This window comes from Macaca nemestrina, chromosome 13 (genome assembly GCF_043159975.1).
Source record: "Macaca nemestrina isolate mMacNem1 chromosome 13, mMacNem.hap1, whole genome shotgun sequence".
Classification (NCBI taxonomy): Eukaryota; Metazoa; Chordata; class Mammalia; order Primates; family Cercopithecidae; genus Macaca; species Macaca nemestrina.
Window position 1 is genome coordinate 95,219,722 of NC_092137.1, and position 14,625 is coordinate 95,234,346.

Consider the following 14,625-nt stretch of genomic DNA (forward strand, 5'->3'; position numbering starts at 1 on the left):
ATTTCTGTGGAATCTGAGAACAGATATTTCGGATCCCTTTCAAGACTATAGGGCCAAAGGAAATATCCTCGGATAACAAATAGAAAGCAGCGTTCTGAGAAACTTCTTTGTGTTCTGTGAAATCATCTCACAGAGTTACAGCTTTCCCCTCAAGAAGCCTTTCGCTAAGACAGTTCTTGTGGAATTGGCAAAGTGATATTTGGAAACCCATAGAGGGCTATGGTGAAAAAGGAAATATCCTCAGATGAAATCTGGAAAGAAGCTTTCTGAGAAACTGCTTAGTGTTCTGTTAATTCATCTCACAGAGTTACATCTGTATTTCGTGGATGTCTTTGCTAGCCTTATTTCTGTGGAATCTGAGAAAAGATATTTCGGATCCCTTGCAAGACTATAGGGCCAAAGGAAATATCCTCCGATAACAAAGAGAAAGAAGCTTTCTGAGAAGCTTCTTTGTGTTCTGTGAAATCATCTCACAGAGTTACAGCTTTCCCCTCTAGAAGCGTTTCGCCAAGACAGTTCTTGTGGAATTGGCAAAGTGACATTTGGAGCCCATAGAGGGCTATGGTGAAAAAGGAAATATCCTCACATAAAATCTGGAAAGAAGCATTCTGAGAAACTGCTTAGTGTTCTGTTAATTCATCTCACAGACTTACATCTGTATTTCGTGGATCTCTTTGCTAGCCTAATTTCTATGGAATCTGAGAACAGATATTTCGGATCCCTTGGAAGACTATAGGGCCAAAGGAAATATCCTCCGATAACAAAGAGAAAGAAGCTTTCTGAGGAACTTCTTTGTGTTCTGTGAAATCATCTCACAGAGTTACAGCTTTCCCCTCAAGAAGCCTTTCGCTAAGACAGTTCTTGTGTAATTGGCAAAGTGATATTTGGAAGCCCATAGAGGGCTATGGTGAAAAAAGAAATGTCCTCAGATGAAATCTGGAAAGAAGCTTTCTGAGAAAATGCTTAGTGTTCTGTTAATTCATCTCACAGAGTTACATCTGTATTTCGTGGATCTCTTTGCTAGCCTTATTTCTGTGGAATCTGAGAACAGATATTTCGGATCCCTTTCAAGACTATAGGGCCAAAGGAAATATCCTCGGATAACAAATAGAAAGCAGCGTTCTGAGAAACTTCTTTGTGTTCTGTGAAATCATCTCACAGAGTTACAGCTTTCCCCTCAAGAAGCCTTTCGCTAAGACAGTTCTTGTGGAATTGGCAAAGTGATATTTGGAAACCCATAGAGGGCTATGGTGAAAAAGTAAATATCCTCAGATGAAATCTGGAAAGAAGCTTTCTGAGAAACTTCTTAGTGTTCTGTTAATTCATCTCACAGAGTTACATCTGTATTTCGTGGATCTCTTTGCTAGCCTTATTTTTGTGGAATCTGAGAACAGATATTTCGGACCCCTTGGAAGTCTATAGGGCCAAAGGAAATATCCTCCTATAACAAAGAGAAAGAAGCTTTCTGAGAAACTTCTTTGTGTTCTGTGAAATCATCTCACAGAGTTACAGCTTTCCCCTCAAGAAGCCTTTCGCTAAGACAGTTCTTGTGGAATTGGCAAAGTGATATTTGGAAGCCCATAGAGGGCTATTGTGAAAAAGGAAATATCCTCAGATGAAATCTGAAAAGAAGCTTTCTGAGAAACTGCTTAGTGTTCTGTTAATTCATCTCACAGAGTTACATCTGTATTTCGTGGATCTCTTTGCTAGCCTTATTTCTGTGGAATCTGAGAACAGATATTTCGGATCCCTTTCAAGACTATAGGGCCAAAGGAAATATCCTCGGATAACAAATAGAAAGCAGCGTTCTGAGAAACTTCTTTGTGTTCTGTGAAATCATCTCACAGAGTTACAGCTTTCCCCTCAAGAAGCCTTTCGCTAAGACAGTTCTTGTGGAATTGGCAAAGTGATATTTGGAAACCCATAGAGGGCTATGGTGAAAAAGGAAATATCCTCACATGAAATCTGGAAAGAAGCTTTCTGAGAAACTGCTTAGTGTTCTGTTAATTCATCTCACAGAGTTACATCTGTATTTCGTGGATGTCTTTGCTAGCCTTATTTCTGTGGAATCTGAGAAAAGATATTTCGGATCCCTTGCAAGACTATAGGGCCAAAGGAAATATCCTCCGATAACAAAGAGAAAGAAGCTTTCTGAGAAGCTTCTTTGTGTTCTGTGAAATCATCTCACAGAGTTACAGCTTTCCCCTCTACAAGCGTTTCGCCAAGACAGTTCTTGTGGAATTGGCAAAGTGACATTTGGAGCCCATAGAGGGCTATGGTGAAAAAGGAAATATCCTCACATAAAATCTGGAAAGAAGCATTCTGAGAAACTGCTTAGTGTTCTGTTAATTCATCTCACAGACTTACATCTGTATTTCGTGGATCTCTTTGCTAGCCTTATTTCTGTGGAATCTGAGAACAGATATTTCGGATCCCTTGAAGACTATAGGGCCAAAGGAAATATCCTCCGATAACAAAGAGAAAGAAGCTTTCTGAGAAACTTCTTTGTGTTCTGTGAAATCATCTCACAAGGTTACAGCTTTCCCCTCAAGAAGCCTTTCGCTAAGACAGTTCTTGTGGAATTGGCAATGTGATATTTGGAAGCACATAGAGGGCTATGGTGAAAAAGGAAATATCCTCACATGAAAACTGGAAAGAAGCTTTCTGAGAAACTGCTTAGTGTTCTGTTAATTCATCTCAGAGAGTTACATCTGTATTTCGTGGATCTCTTTGCTAGCCTAATTTCTATGGAATCTGAGAACAGATATTTCGGATCCCTTGGAAGACTATAGGGCCAAAGGAAATATCCTCCGATAACAAAGAGAAAGAAGCTTTCTGAGGAACTTCTTTGTGTTCTGTGAAATCATCTCACAGAGTTACAGCTTTCCCCTCAAGAAGCCTTTCGCTAAGACAGTTCTTGTGTAATTGGCAAAGTGATATTTGGAAGCCCATAGAGGGCTATGGTGAAAAAAGAAATATCCTCAGATGAAATCTGGAAGGAAGCTTTCTGAGAAACTGCTTAGTGTTCTGTTAATTCATCTCACAGAGTTACATCTGTATTTCGTGGATCTCTTTGCTAGCCTTATTTCTGTGGAATCTGAGAACAAATATTTCGGATCCCTTGCAAGACTATAGGGCCAAAGGAAATATCCTCCGATAACAAAGAGAAAGAAGCGTTCTGAGAAACTTCTTTGTGTTCTGTGAAATCATCTCACAGATTTACAGCTTTCCCCTGAAGAAGCCTTTCGCTAAGACAGTACTTGTGGAATTGGCAAAGTGATATTTGGAAGCCCATAGAGGGCTATGGTGAAAAAGGAAATATCCTCACATGAAATCTGGAAAGTAGCTTTCTGAGAAACTCCTTAGTGTTCTGTTAATTCATCTCACAGACTTACATCTGTATTTCGTGGATCTCCTTGCCAGCCTTATTTCTGTGGAATCTGAGAACAGATATTTCGGACCCCTTGGAAGACTATAGGGCCAATGGAAATATCCTCCCATAACAAACAGAAAGAAGCTTTCTGAGAAACTTCTTTGTGTTCTGTGAAATCATCTCACAGAGTTACAGCTTTCCCCTTAAGAAGCCTTTCGCTAAGACAGTTCTTGTGGAATTGGCAAAGTGATATTTGGAAGCCCATAGAGGGCTATGGTGAAAAAGGAAATATCCTCAGATGAAATCTGGAAGAAGCTTTCGGAGAAACTGCTTAGTGTTCTGTTAATTCATCTCAGAGTGTTACGTCTGTATTTCGTGGATCTCTTTGCCAACCTTATTTCTGTGGAATCTGAGAACAGATATTTCGGATCCCTTTTAAGACTATAGGGCCAAAGGAAATATCCTCCGATAACAAGGAGAAAGAAGCTTTCTGAGAAACTTCTTTGTGTTCTGTGAAATCATCTCGCAGAGTTACAGCTTTCCCCTCAAGAAGCCTTTCGCTAAGACAGTTCTTGTGGAATTGGCAAAGTGATATTTGGAAGCCCATAGAGGGCTATGGTGAAAAAGGAAATATCCTCAGATGAAATCTGGAAAGTAGCTTTCTGAGAAACTGCTTAGTGTTCTGTTAATTCATCTCACAGAGTTACATCTGTATTTCGTGGATCTCTTTGCTAGCCTTATTTCTGTGGAATCTGAGAACAGATATTTCGGACCCCTTGGAAGACTATAGGGCCAAAGGAAATATCCTCCGATAACAAACAGAAAGAAGCTTTCTGAGAAACTTCTTTGTGTTCTGTGAAATCATCTCACAAGGTTACAGCTTTCCCCTCAAGAAGCCTTTCGCTAAGACAGTTCTTGTGGAATTGGCAAAGTGATATTTGGAAGCCCACAGAGGGCTATGGTGAAAAAGGAAATATCCTCAGATGAAATCTGGAAAGAAGCTTTCGGAGAAACTGCTTAGTGTTCTGTTAATTCATCTCACAGTGTTACATCTGTATTTCGTGGATCTCTTTGCTAGCCTTATTTCTGTGGAATCTGAGAACAGATATTTCGGATCCCTTGGAAGACTATAGGGCCAAGGGAAATATCCTCCGATAACAAACAGAAAGAAGCTTTATGAGAAACTTCTTTGTGTTCTGTGAAATCATCTCACAAGGTTACAGCTTTCCCCTCAAGAAGCCTTTCGCTAAGACAGTTCTTGTGGAATTGGCAAAGTGATATTTGGAAGCCCATAGAGGGCTATGGTGAAAAAGGAAATATCCTCAGATGAAATCTGGAAAGAAGCTTTCTGAGAAACTGCTTAGTGTTCTGTTAATTCATCTCACAGAGTTACATCTGTATTTCGTGGATCTCTTTGCTAGCCTTATTTTTGTGGAATCTGAGAACAGATATTTCGGATCCCTTGGAAGACTATAGGGCCAAAGGAAATATCCTCCGATAACAAAGAGAAAGAAGGTTTCTGAGAAACTTCTTTGTGTTCTGTGAAATCATCTCACAGAGTTACAGCTTTCCCCTCAAGAAGCCTTTCGCTAAGACAGTTCTTGTGGAATTGGCAAAGTGATATTTGGAAGCCCATAGAGGGCTATGGTGAAAAAAGAAATATCCTCACATGAAATCTGGAAAGAAGCTTTCTGAGAAACTGCTTTGTGTTCTGTTAATTCATCTCACAGAGTTACATCTGTATTTCGTGGATCTCTTTGCTAGCCTTATTTCTGTGGAATCTGAGAACAGATATTTCGGATCCCTTGCAAGACTATAGGGCCAAAGGAAATATCCTCCGATAACAAAGAGAAAGAAGCTTTCTGAGAAACTTCTTTGTGTTCTGTGAAATCATCTCACAGAGTTACAGCTTTCCCCTCAAGAAGCCTTTCGCTAAGACAGTTCTTGTGGAATTGGCAAAGTGATATTTGGAAGCCCATAGAGGGCTATGGTGAAAAAGGAAATATCCTCAGATGAAATCTGGAAAGAAGCTTTCTGAGAAAGTGCTTAGTGTTCTGTTAATTCATCTCACAGAGTTACATCTGTATTTCGTGGATCTCTTTGCTAGACTTATTTCGGTGGAATCTGAGAACAGATAGTTCGGATCCCTTGCAAGACTATAGGGCCAAAGGAAATATCCTCCGATAACAAAGAGAAAGAAGCTTTCTGAGAAACTTCTTTGTGTTCTGTGAAATCATCTCACAAGGTTACAGCTTTCCCCTCAAGAAGCCTTTCGCTAAGACAGTTCTTGTGGAATTGGCAAAGTGATATTTGGAAGCCCAAAGAGGGCTATTGTGAAAAAGGAAATATCCGCAGATGAAATCTGGAAAGAAGCTTTCTGAGAAACTGCTTAGTGTTCTGTTAATTCATCTCACAGAGTTACATCTGTATTTCGTGGATCTCTTTGCTAGCCTTATTTCTGTGGAATCTGAGAACAGATATTTCGGATCCCTTGCAAGACTATAGGGCCAAAGGAAATATCCTCCGATAACAAAGAGAAAGAAGCGTTCTGAGAAACTTCTTTGTGTTCTGTGAAATCATCTCACAGAGTTATACCTTTCCCCTCAAGAAGCCTTTCGCTAAGACAGTTCTGGTGGAATTGGCAAAGTGATATTTGGAAGCCCATAGAGGGCTATGGTGAAAAAGGAAATATCCTCACATGAAATCTGGAAAGAAGCTTTCTGAGAAACTCCTTAGTGTTCTATTAATTCATCTCACAGAGCTACATCTGTATTTCGTGGATCTCTTTGCTAGCCTTATTTCTGTGGAATCTGAGAACAGATATTTCGGATCCCTTGCAAGACTATAGGGCCAAAGGAAATATCCTCCGATAACAAAGAGAAAGAAGCTTTCTGTGAAACTTCTTCGTGTTCTGTGAAATCATCTCACAGAGTTACAGCTTTCCCCTCAAGAAGCCTTTCCTTAAGACAGTTCTTATGAAATTGGCAAAGTGATATTTGGAAGCCCTTAGAGGGCTATGGTGAAAAAGGAAATATCCTCAGATGAAATCTGGAAAGAAGCTTTCTGAGAAACTTCTTAGTGTTCTGTTAATTCATCTCACAGAGTTACATCTGTATTTCGTGGATCTCTTTGCTAGCCTTATTTTTGTGGAATCTGAGAACAGATATTTCGGACCCCTTGGAAGTCTATAGGGCCAAAGGAAATATCCTCCTATAACAAACAGAAAGAAGCTTTCTGAGAAACTTCTTTGTGTTCTGTGAAATCATCTCACAGAGTTACAGCTTACCCCTCAAGAAGCCTTTCGCTAAGACAGCTCTTGTGGAATTGGCAAAGTGATATTTGGAAGCCCATAGAGGGCTATTGTGAAAAAGGAAATATGCTCAGATGAAATCTGGAAAGAAGCTTTCTGAGAAACTGCTTAGTGTTCTGTTAATTCATCTCACAGAGTTACATCTCTATTTCGTGGATCTCTTTGCTAGCCTTATTTCTGTGGAATCTGAGAACAGATATTTCGGATCCCTTTCAAGACTATAGGGCCAAAGGAAATATCCTCGGATAACAAATAGAAAGCAGCGTTCTGAGAAACTTCTTTGTGTTCTGTGAAATCATCTCACAGAGTTACAGCTTTCCCCTCAAGAAGCCTTTCGCTAAGACAGTTCTTGTGGAATTGGCAAAGTGATATTTGGAAACCCATAGAGGGCGATGGTGAAAAAGGAAATATCCTCAGATGAAATCTGGAAAGAAGCTTTCTGAGAAACTTCTTAGTGTTCTGTTAATTCATCTCACAGAGTTACATCTGTATTTCGTGGATGTCTTTGCTAGCCTTATTTTTGTGGAATCTGAGAACAGATATTTCGGACCCCTTGGAAGTCTATAGGGCCAAAGGAAATATCCTCCTATAACAAAGAGAAAGAAGCTTTCTGAGAAACTTCTTTGTGTTCTGTGAAATCATCTCACAGAGTTACAGCTTTCCCCTCAAGAAGCCTTTCGCTAAGACAGTTCTTGTGGAATTGGCAAAGTGATATTTGGAAGCCCATAGAGGGCTATTGTGAAAAAGGAAATATCCTCAGATGAAATCTGGAAAGAAGCTTTCTGAGAAACTGCTTAGTGTTCTGTTAATTCATCTCACAGAGTTACATCTGTATTTCGTGGATCTCTTTGCTAGCCTTATTTCTGTGGAATCTGAGAACAGATATTTCGGATCCCTTTCAAGACTATAGGGCCAAAGGAAATATCCTCGGATAACAAATAGAAAGCAGCGTTCTGAGAAACTTCTTTGTGTTCTGTGAAATCATCTCACAGAGTTACAGCTTTCCCCTCAAGAAGCCTTTCGCTAAGACAGTTCTTGTGGAATTGGCAAAGTGATATTTGGAAACCCATAGAGGGCTATGGTGAAAAAGGAAATATCCTCACATGAAATCTGGAAAGAAGCTTTCTGAGAAACTGCTTAGTGTTCTGTTAATTCATCTCACAGAGTTACATCTGTATTTCGTGGATGTCTTTGCTAGCCTTATTTCTGTGGAATCTGAGAAAAGATATTTCGGATCCCTTGCAAGACTATAGGGCCAAAGGAAATATCCTCCGATAACAAAGAGAAAGAAGCTTTCTGAGAAGCTTCTTTGTGTTCTGTGAAATCATCTCACAGAGTTACAGCTTTCCCCTCTAGAAGCGTTTCGCCAAGACAGTTCTTGTGGAATTGGCAAAGTGACATTTGGAGCCCATAGAGGGCTATGGTGAAAAAGGAAATATCCTCACATAAAATCTGGAAAGAAGCATTCTGAGAAACTGCTTAGTGTTCTGTTAATTCATCTCACAGACTTACATCTGTATTTCGTGGATCTCTTTGCTAGCCTTATTTCTGTGGAAACTGAGAACAGATATTTCGGATCCCTTGAAGACTATAGGGCCAAAGGAAATATCCTCCGATAACAAAGAGAAAGAAGCTTTCTGAGAAACTTCTTTGTGTTCTGTGAAATCATCTCACAAGGTTACAGCTTTCCCCTCAAGAAGCCTTTCGCTAAGACAGTTCTTGTGGAATTGGCAATGTGATATTTGGAAGCACATAGAGGGCTATGGTGAAAAAGGAAATATCCTCACATGAAAACTGGAAAGAAGCTTTCTGAGAAACTGCTTAGTGTTCTGTTAATTCATCTCAGAGAGATACATCTGTATTTCGTGGATCTCTTTGCTAGCCTAATTTCTATGGAATCTGAGAACAGATATTTCGGATCCCTTGGAAGACTATAGGGCCAAAGGAAATATCCTCCGATAACAAAGAGAAAGAAGCTTTCTGAGGAACTTCTTTGTGTTCTGTGAAATCATCTCACAGAGTTACAGCTTTCCCCTCAAGAAGCCTTTCGCTAAGACAGTTCTTGTGTAATTGGCAAAGTGATATTTGGAAGCCCATAGAGGGCTATGGTGAAAAAAGAAATATCCTCAGATGAAATCTGGAAAGAAGCTTTCTGAGAAAATGCTTAGTGTTCTGTTAATTCATCTCACAGAGTTACATCTGTATTTCGTGGATCTCTTTGCTAGCCTTATTTCTGTGGAATCTGAGAACAGATATTTCGGATCCCTTGCAAGACTATAGGGCCAAAGGAAATATCCTCCGATAACAAAGAGAAAGAAGCTTTATGAGAAACTTCTTTGTGTTCCGTGAAATCATCTCACAGAGTTACAGCTTTCCCCTCAAGAAGCCTTTCGCTAAGACAGTTCTTGTGGAATTGGCAAAGTGATATTTGGAAGCCCATAGGGGGCTATGGTGAAAAAGGAAATATCCTCAGATGAAATCCGGAAAGAAGCTTTCTGAGAAAGTGCTTAGTGTTCTGTTAATTCATCTCACAGAGTTACATCTGTATTTCGTGGATCTCTTTGCTAGCCTTATTTCGGTGGAATCTGAGAACAGATAATTCGGATCCCTTGCAAGACTATAGGGCCAAAGGAAATATCCTCCGATAACAAAGAGAAAGAAGCTTTCTGAGAAACTTCTTTGTGTTCTGTGAAATCATCTCACAAGGTTACAGCTTTCCCCTCAAGAAGCCTTTCGCTAAGACAGTTCTTGTGGAATTGGCAAAGTGATATTTGGAAGCCCTTAGGGGGCTATGGTGAAAAAGGAAATATCCTCACCTGAAATCTGGAAGGAAGCTTTCTGAGAAACTGCTTAGTGTTCTGTTAATTCATCTCAGAGAGTTACATCTGTATTTCGTGGATCTCTTTTCTAGCCTTATTTCTTTGGAATCTGAGAACAGATATTTCGGATCCCTTGGAAGACTATAGGGCCAAAGGAAATATCCTCCGATAACAAAGAGAAAGAAGCTTTCTGAGAAACTTCTTTGTGTTCTGTGAAATCATCTCACAGAGTTACAGCTTTCCCCTCAAGAAGCCTTTCGCTAAGACAGTTCTTGTGGAATTGGCAAAGTGATATTTGGAAGCCCATAGAGGGCTATTGTGAAAAAGGAAATATGCTCAGATGAAATCTGGAAAGAAGCTTTCTGAGAAAGTGCTTAGTGTTCTGTTAATTCATCTCACAGAGTTACATCTGTATTTCGTGGATCTCTTTGCTAGCCTTATTTCTGTGGAATCTGAGAACAGATATTTCGGATCCCTTTCAAGACTATAGGGCCAAAGGAAATATCCTCGGATAACAAATAGAAAGCAGCGTTCTGAGAAACTTCTTTGTGTTCTGTGAAATCATCTCACAGAGTTACAGCTTTCCCCTCAAGAAGCCTTTCGCTAAGACAGTTCTTGTGGAATTGGCAAAGTGATATTTGGAAACCCATAGAGGGCTATGGTGAAAAAGTAAATATCCTCAGATGAAATCTGGAAAGAAGCTTTCTGAGAAACTTCTTAGTGTTCTGTTAATTCATCTCACAGAGTTACATCTGTATTTCGTGGATCTCTTTGCTAGCCTTATTTTTGTGGAATCTGAGAACAGATATTTCGGACCCCTTGGAAGTCTATAGGGCCAAAGGAAATATCCTCCTATAACAAAGAGAAAGAAGCTTTCTGAGAAACTTCTTTGTGTTCTGTGAAATCATCTCACAGAGTTACAGCTTTCCCCTCAAGAAGCCTTTCGCTAAGACAGTTCTTGTGGAATTGGCAAAGTGATATTTGGAAGCCCATAGAGGGCTATTGTGAAAAAGGAAATATCCTCAGATGAAATCTGAAAAGAAGCTTTCTGAGAAACTGCTTAGTGTTCTGTTAATTCATCTCACAGAGTTACATCTGTATTTCGTGGATCTCTTTGCTAGCCTTATTTCTGTGGAATCTGAGAACAGATATTTCGGATCCCTTTCAAGACTATAGGGCCAAAGGAAATATCCTCGGATAACAAATAGAAAGCAGCGTTCTGAGAAACTTCTTTGTGTTCTGTGAAATCATCTCACAGAGTTACAGCTTTCCCCTCAAGAAGCCTTTCGCTAAGACAGTTCTTGTGGAATTGGCAAAGTGATATTTGGAAACCCATAGAGGGCTATGGTGAAAAAGGAAATATCCTCACATGAAATCTGGAAAGAAGCTTTCTGAGAAACTGCTTAGTGTTCTGTTAATTCATCTCACAGAGTTACATCTGTATTTCGTGGATGTCTTTGCTAGCCTTATTTCTGTGGAATCTGAGAAAAGATATTTCGGATCCCTTGCAAGACTATAGGGCCAAAGGAAATATCCTCCGATAACAAAGAGAAAGAAGCTTTCTGAGAAGCTTCTTTGTGTTCTGTGAAATCATCTCACAGAGTTACAGCTTTCCCCTCTACAAGCGTTTCGCCAAGACAGTTCTTGTGGAATTGGCAAAGTGACATTTGGAGCCCATAGAGGGCTATGGTGAAAAAGGAAATATCCTCACATAAAATCTGGAAAGAAGCATTCTGAGAAACTGCTTAGTGTTCTGTTAATTCATCTCACAGACTTACATCTGTATTTCGTGGATCTCTTTGCTAGCCTTATTTCTGTGGAATCTGAGAACAGATATTTCGGATCCCTTGAAGACTATAGGGCCAAAGGAAATATCCTCCGATAACAAAGAGAAAGAAGCTTTCTGAGAAACTTCTTTGTGTTCTGTGAAATCATCTCACAAGGTTACAGCTTTCCCCTCAAGAAGCCTTTCGCTAAGACAGTTCTTGTGGAATTGGCAATGTGATATTTGGAAGCACATAGAGGGCTATGGTGAAAAAGGAAATATCCTCACATGAAAACTGGAAAGAAGCTTTCTGAGAAACTGCTTAGTGTTCTGTTAATTCATCTCAGAGAGTTACATCTGTATTTCGTGGATCTCTTTGCTAGCCTAATTTCTATGGAATCTGAGAACAGATATTTCGGATCCCTTGGAAGACTATAGGGCCAAAGGAAATATCCTCCGATAACAAAGAGAAAGAAGCTTTCTGAGGAACTTCTTTGTGTTCTGTGAAATCATCTCACAGAGTTACAGCTTTCCCCTCAAGAAGCCTTTCGCTAAGACAGTTCTTGTGTAATTGGCAAAGTGATATTTGGAAGCCCATAGAGGGCTATGGTGAAAAAAGAAATATCCTCAGATGAAATCTGGAAGGAAGCTTTCTGAGAAACTGCTTAGTGTTCTGTTAATTCATCTCACAGAGTTACATCTGTATTTCGTGGATCTCTTTGCTAGCCTTATTTCTGTGGAATCTGAGAACAAATATTTCGGATCCCTTGCAAGACTATAGGGCCAAAGGAAATATCCTCCGATAACAAAGAGAAAGAAGCGTTCTGAGAAACTTCTTTGTGTTCTGTGAAATCATCTCACAGATTTACAGCTTTCCCCTGAAGAAGCCTTTCGCTAAGACAGTACTTGTGGAATTGGCAAAGTGATATTTGGAAGCCCATAGAGGGCTATGGTGAAAAAGGAAATATCCTCACATGAAATCTGGAAAGTAGCTTTCTGAGAAACTCCTTAGTGTTCTGTTAATTCATCTCACAGACTTACATCTGTATTTCGTGGATCTCCTTGCCAGACTTATTTCTGTGGAATCTGAGAACAGATATTTCGGACCCCTTGGAAGACTATAGGGCCAAAGGAAATATCCTCCCATAACAAACAGAAAGAAGCTTTCTGAGAAACTTCTTTGTGTTCTGTGAAATCATCTCACAGAGTTACAGCTTTCCCCTTAAGAAGCCTTTCGCTAAGACAGTTCTTGTGGAATTGGCAAAGTGATATTTGGAAGCCCATAGAGGGCTATGGTGAAAAAGGAAATATCCTCAGATGAAATCTGGAAGAAGCTTTCGGAGAAACTGCTTAGTGTTCTGTTAATTCATCTCAGAGTGTTACGTCTGTATTTCGTGGATCTCTTTGCCAACCTTATTTCTGTGGAATCTGAGAACAGATATTTCGGATCCCTTTTAAGACTATAGGGCCAAAGGAAATATCCTCCGATAACAAGGAGAAAGAAGCTTTCTGAGAAACTTCTTTGTGTTCTGTGAAATCATCTCGCAGAGTTACAGCTTTCCCCTCAAGAAGCCTTTCGCTAAGACAGTTCTTGTGGAATTGGCAAAGTGATATTTGGAAGCCCATAGAGGGCTATGGTGAAAAAGGAAATATCCTCAGATGAAATCTGGAAAGTAGCTTTCTGAGAAACTGCTTAGTGTTCTGTTAATTCATCTCACAGAGTTACATCTGTATTTCGTGGATCTCTTTGCTAGCCTTATTTCTGTGGAATCTGAGAACAGATATTTCGGACCCCTTGGAAGACTATAGGGCCAAAGGAAATATCCTCCGATAACAAACAGAAAGAAGCTTTCTGAGAAACTTCTTTGTGTTCTGTGAAATCATCTCACAAGGTTACAGCTTTCCCCTCAAGAAGCCTTTCGCTAAGACAGTTCTTGTGGAATTGGCAAAGTGATATTTGGAAGCCCACAGAGGGCTATGGTGAAAAAGGAAATATCCTCAGATGAAATCTGGAAAGAAGCTTTCGGAGAAACTGCTTAGTGTTCTGTTAATTCATCTCACAGTGTTACATCTGTATTTCGTGGATCTCTTTGCTAGCCTTATTTCTGTGGAATCTGAGAACAGATATTTCGGATCCCTTGGAAGACTATAGGGCCAAGGGAAATATCCTCCGATAACAAACAGAAAGAAGCTTTATGAGAAACTTCTTTGTGTTCTGTGAAATCATCTCACAAGGATACAGCTTTCCCCTCAAGAAGCCTTTCGCTAAGACAGTTCTTGTGGAATTGGCAAAGTGATATTTGGAAGCCCATAGAGGGCTATGGTGAAAAAGGAAATATCCTCAGATGAAATCTGGAAAGAAGCTTTCTGAGAAACTGCTTAGTGTTCTGTTAATTCATCTCACAGAGTTACATCTGTATTTCGTGGATCTCTTTGCTAGCCTTATTTTTGTGGAATCTGAGAACAGATATTTCGGATCCCTTGGAAGACTATAGGGCCAAAGGAAATATCCTCCGATAACAAAGAGAAAGAAGGTTTCTGAGAAACTTCTTTGTGTTCTGTGAAATCATCTCACAGAGTTACAGCTTTCCCCTCAAGAAGCCTTTCGCTAAGACAGTTCTTGTGGAATTGGCAAAGTGATATTTGGAAGCCCATAGAGGGCTATGGTGAAAAAAGAAATATCCTCACATGAAATCTGGAAAGAAGCTTTCTGAGAAACTGCTTTGTGTTCTGTTAATTCATCTCACAGAGTTACATCTGTATTTCGTGGATCTCTTTGCTAGCCTTATTTCTGTGGAATCTGAGAACAGATATTTCGGATCCCTTGCAAGACTATAGGGCCAAAGGAAATATCCTCCGATAACAAAGAGAAAGAAGCTTTCTGAGAAACTTCTTTGTGTTCTGTGAAATCATCTCACAGAGTTACAGCTTTCCCCTCAAGAAGCCTTTCGCTAAGACAGTTCTTGTGGAATTGGCAAAGTGATATTTGGAAGCCCATAGAGGGCTATGGTGAAAAAGGAAATATCCTCAGATGAAATCTGGAAAGAAGCTTTCTGAGAAAGTGCTTAGTGTTCTGTTAATTCATCTCACAGAGTTACATCTGTATTTCGTGGATCTCTTTGCTAGACTTATTTCGGTGGAATCTGAGAACAGATAGTTCGGATCCCTTGCAAGACTATAGGGCCAAAGGAAATATCCTCCGATAACAAAGAGAAAGAAGCTTTCTGAGAAACTTCTTTGTGTTCTGTGAAATCATCTCACAAGGTTACAGCTTTCCCCTCAAGAAGCCTTTCGCTAAGACAGTTCTTGTGGAATTGGCAAAGTGATATTTGGAAGCCCAAAGAGGGCTATTGTGAAA